The following is a 5,488-nucleotide window of genomic DNA, read 5'->3' as shown; positions in this document are numbered from 1 at the left end:
GTCGACGATTCACTACCATACAGTGCTGTATTCAAAATGTATATTCTCACAGATTTTCTTCCTCATGGCCGATTTTTGATACTAGAAGGTTTTTTTGGTCGGGAATAACCTCTTTGCCCGTGCTAGTCGGTCTTTTATGCCCCCTTTGCTTCGTCCGACATTTATTTTGCTTCCAGTGTAGCAGAGTTACTTGACTTCGGCTACCCAGTGCTCCCCAATTTTGACGTTAAATTTGTAACAAAGATTTGCAGTACGTCGCTTCTTGCAGCTCTCGAATACTGAAGAAAAGACATATTTAGTTGTTTGTATCCTTACTTCTATTTATTTACTGGCTAACTAGTTTCGGGTTTTGCCCACTTTCACGAACAAGGTATTTTGTATTTGGAATACACGAGATTTTTGGCCGTCTTTACAAAGCGTAGGAAAAACTCGGGAATTTAAATTGTAAGTCTTCATTTTATACAATTTAAATTAACGTGTTCGAATTAGTACTATCTATTACTCTGAAGAGGAATTAAATTTATTACGGCTACGAGAATATTCTGTAGGCGATACTTAATGACATCACTTCTTCAATTACGGCGCAACACATCCGTTTAATTATATTTTTTTGATTAATCTCTTTCATTTTCGGTAAAATTTGATTATCAGACTGTTGACAGTGCCTGCTGCAGGATGCGGTACAAAAGCTACGCTCACGTGTCTTAATCATGGTGTGTTAAACGTGGTTGAACTCAAAATAAGCCTGCCAGACTCATAAAACTGCAGGATTACAACACAAGATGACGTCAAAACACAAAGGGTAGAAAAACGACCTTCATAACTGCAGATGGTCACATTTTTTGTTGCTCGCCGCTGCGTGTTTGTAGTCCATATTCTTCTTTTTTCTGCTGGGCTGTGTTAAACGATAATTATGTACTGAAAGGAAGGTTAGTTATAGCACATTGTTACAGTTTTTGAAAAAAATATTGTGTTAACTGTATAGTTCATTATGTCACAAAATTTATGCTGTAGTCTGCAATATAAATGGTACAAAATCTGATAGCCTTTAATTTCTCGTTATCTTATCCGTCGGTTTGTACGTATGTTTTAAAGCGAATTAGAATGCTCGTGTAGCAATAGCAGAGACGCGGGAGAAATCATTAAATAAATCTTTTGAAGCCGATACACAATCTAGGAATGATTTATACACAGCAATTACAACACGCAGAACCTATATTACTTCTTTTTAACCAACCAATAATACAGATCACAGTCGGCACTGTAAACTTCCTTTTCCCAAAGTGGTTTTAATGCAGAAAAAAATATAATTTGTCTAGATCTGTGCAGGAAGACTAACACTTTTTGGAACTGAAGAGGTAAGACGGTTTAATTAAACAGTCTTTTTGACAATATATACGCAGCTATTGTTATAAATATGTAAATATTGTGTAACAATTTTTCTTATCGCGAAATACAAAATTTTTTTGGATAAGTTTAGAGAGTATTTTGATGTGCTGTATTAGTTAACTTTTTCTTCAAAAATGTTCAGACGTGTCAATTCTTAAGGCACTAGACTTACACACTACTTAAACTAACTTAAGCTAAGAATCAAACACACACACACACACACACACACACACAGACCGAGCGAGGTGGCGCAGTGGTTAGACACTGGACTCGCATTCGGGAGGACGACGGTTCAATCCCGTGTCCGGCCATCCTGATTTAGGTTTTCCGTGATTTCCCTAAATCGCTCCAGGCAAATGCCGGGATGGTTCCTTTCAAAGGGCACGGCCGACTTCCTTCCCTGTCCTTCCCTAATCCGATGAGACCGATGACCTCGCTGTCTGGTCTCCTCCCCCAACACAACCAACCAACCACACACACACACATGCGCTCGAGGGAAGACTCGTACCTCCGGCGGGAGGTGCCGTGCAGTGTGTGACATGGCTCCTCTAATCTCGCGGCCACTCCGAGTTGCTGACTGTTTGTGCTTAGATTCTGAGAGTATTTTAATTAGGCAAAATTTATATCAACGTTACCTATATTTCGTTACTAAAATAAAGTACGGCGTGCATTCTTCAATGGCTTGGTCATTCTAGTAACAATGTCTAAGTAGCAGGCTGGAATATGCAAACCACATTTCCTACATAACCTGGAAAAATCTTCCATAAAGCTCAATTTGATTCCATATTAGTGTAGCCGTTGATAGTATTGTAAAATCCGCGACCACCTAACAAAATATACAACCTCTAAAAAATTAGAATCAATCATTAAAAATGGTGGCAAGTTCGAATCCTGCCTCGGGCATGTGCCTGTGTGATGTCCTTAGGTTGGTTAGGTTTAAGTAGTTCTAAGTTCTAGGGGACTGATGACCTCAGAAGTTAAGTTCCATAGTGCTCAGAGCCATACAAAATATGTAAAAACACAAAGGAGTTAGAGACATTATATGCCAGTGAACATTGTTTTATATCAATGGAGCAAGTTTAAAATTTGTGCCAGACTAGGATACTAGATGATATGCTGACTAGTACGCCATCTGGACACAGTGATCACCACAACCGCACACACTACGCTAGCACGCCTCCCGTCAGACCCGGTTTCCCAACATACACCACACACAACTGATGTAGCGGCCCTGCTCATTACTCGCGGGTTCTCGTCGATTCCCGTATGAGTTCCAGCGTTGTGTGCATCTGCACTGAAGGGCTCTTTATCCTCCATCGTGTTAACTGTATATATGTGGTGGCTGTTCTTTCGGACATGTTCAAAAGAGCAGACACGACACGTGTGCAAAGTACAGACGAGGGCTGGAACTAAAATAGTGGCAACTGTTTATTCACAATCGATACAAAAGAGTTACATATTTTCACATGTTACTGTCCTTCAAAGTAGTCACCAGCGTTGTGTAGAACCCGTTGCCAGTGATGTGAAAGGCGTAGTATACCGTTAGGAGAGCCTGTTCTGTTGATAGTGCGGATGGGCAGTCTAAAGTTATGGTGATTCTCGTGCACGGCTGTGATGGTGTAATACTAACGCATTACGTTCCTCCACGGCAGACCGTCAATGCACAGTATTACTGTTTGTTTTGGAGCATCGCTTGCGACCAGCTTTGCGAAAGAAGCGGCGACACTTTTTGCGCAATCCACCCATCATTCTGCACGACAGTGCGCGGGCGCATACAGCGCAAGCTGTGGCTGCCCTGTTCGGTCGATGGGACTGGGAAGTACTGTACCATCCACCATAGTCCCCAGACTTAAGTCCTTGTGACTTTGATTTGATTCCGAAGATGAAGGAACCTCTTCGTGGCATTCGCTTCAGAACTGTTCCAGAGATTCGACAGGCAGTAGACCGCTCCATTCGCACCATCAACAGAACAGGCTCTGCTAACGCTATACTACGCCTTCCACATCGCTGGCAACGGGTTCTACACAACGCTGGTGACAAATCTGAAGGACAGTAACAGGTGAAAAAACGTAACTCTTTGGTATCGGTTGTGGATAAATAGTTGACACTATTTAAGTTCCAGCCCTCGTAGCTTTTGAAAATTGGCAAAGCTCGAAACCAGTTAGCCAATAAATAAATAACAGTTCTGGTGTAATTAATTAGAAATGTATTTTCTAGTTAAGTTTATTGCTATTCTCATTTATACCATTTCTCATTACTTTCATCTGTCTACGGTTTACTCTCAATCCGTGTCGTATACTCCTTAGAACGTTCATTGCATACAACGCGTCCTTCATTTCTTCGTCACTTTCATTAAAAATAACATCATCAACGAATTTTAATCCCACTCTTGAATCTTTCTTTTCTTTCCGCCATCGTTTGAGTCTTAGAGGGGGGGAGGGAGCGGGGGAAGGCTGCGTCCCTCTCTAACATACTTTCTAATCCGAGAACTTCGTTCTTGATCTTTCGGTCCCATTGTTTCCTCTTGGAACTTGTACGTCTTGCATATTATCCATCTTTCTCTGTGGCTATGTCTTACTTCGCCACCAGCAATGGCGAGTGCTCCTTTGTCAGCGCAGGCAATTGTGCTGGCGAGACATCAGAAAAAATAATTAAACAGATGTCGGCCGAAAAAACAGAGGCAGTAGCCAACTGAACAAGTGCCCACGAAAGCCTCAACATTTCCACCTTACAGGAGTTCATGTTTGTTCCGTCAATGTCCTACTTCTTTCTATGTTGATTCTTCCTTACGCTTCCCTTAACGTTCAGCCAGTTATCTGCATTAGTATCACGAAAGAACGTCTTAGCTTCTTAAGCACTCATCGCTGGAAGTCAGTGCGATCAACAATTCTGCGTCAGGCACCTATGTCATCTCCCTTTCAAACTCAACCAAACATCGACAAGGAATGGAAGTCTTACAATGGCTACATTGATCATCAAATAAATGAAGTGACGAAACAAGACTCACAATATGAGTACCAACGAAGGGTGGGAAAATAAACTTGTTCTTTTGCTATTATGTGGCTCCGTTTCAGGCAAGATAATCTGTTTTGCAAAAAGATGCAAAATCTAATCTTCAGGGCTCCGCCAATCAACAGGCAGTTTGTGAGACCGTTACAAGATACGGCAAGCCTCAGAACACTTGGGATTGCAAAATATCTTGCAAGGGTGTTCAGTCATACACCACACAAATAGTGCGCACTGTAGAATACATAATGATTTTTGTAAAACTAAATAAACACTATTTCAGCTATTTCACTTAACGTCGGGAATGAATATGAAGGATTTTATTGTCTACGCTACCTTGAGAAACCCTCCTTAGCTGAGCGTATTTCAGAAAACGTTCACCAGGTCAAATAATGACTAAACCTCTGACATGGTTCGCCTAAAGGCTTCTGAGATCGTTTAATGAAGATCACGTTGAAAAGAAAATCACTGACACCGCCCTTCATAGAGACGGCGGCCGACAGCTAAGCACGGCGTTGGATCCAGTAGTCGCGAGGTTTAAGAGCGTGCGTCGAACACGGTAGGGGCAACGGCCTTGCCGCAGTGGATACACCAGTTCCCGTCAGGTCACCGAAGTTAAGCGCTGTCGGGCGCGAGCGGCACTTTGTTGGGTGACCATCCGGGCCGCCATGTACTGTTGCCATTTTTCGGGGTGCACTCAGTCTCGTGATGCCAATTGAGGAGCTACTCGACCGAATAGTAGCGGCTCCGGTCAAAGAAAACCATCGTTAACGACTGGGAGAGCGGTGTGCTGACCACACGCAACTCCTATCCGCATCCTCATCTGAGGATAACACGGCGGTCGGATGGTCCCGATGGGCCACTTGTGGCCTGATGACGAAGTGCTCTCTTCAATCACGGTGTCAACATATGCCCATATAAGGTGATGCCATGAGCACTAGAGACATCGTAGCCCGCAGCTCAGGGCCAACCAGAAATATGGGTGCCACAAAGAACTTGTGACGTCACACTAGTTGTCTTGCCCGAAATGAAGAGCAAACGCACGGCTCTGTCTAGGGCACACAGGAAATCAGATAATCAGAATGTCAATGAA

General features: G+C 42.8%; 1 pseudogene; it reads left to right on the top strand.

The window, feature by feature from the left end:
* Positions 1-4,959: 4,959 nt before the first annotated feature.
* LOC126254256 (5S ribosomal RNA) lies at positions 4,960-5,077 on the top strand (annotated as a pseudogene).
* The last annotated feature ends 411 nt before the right edge of the window (positions 5,078-5,488 follow it).

The sequence above is a fragment of the Schistocerca nitens genome, chromosome 4 (genome assembly GCF_023898315.1).
Source record: "Schistocerca nitens isolate TAMUIC-IGC-003100 chromosome 4, iqSchNite1.1, whole genome shotgun sequence".
Classification (NCBI taxonomy): Eukaryota; Metazoa; Arthropoda; class Insecta; order Orthoptera; family Acrididae; genus Schistocerca; species Schistocerca nitens.
This window is presented reverse-complemented; position numbering and strand designations above follow the sequence as displayed.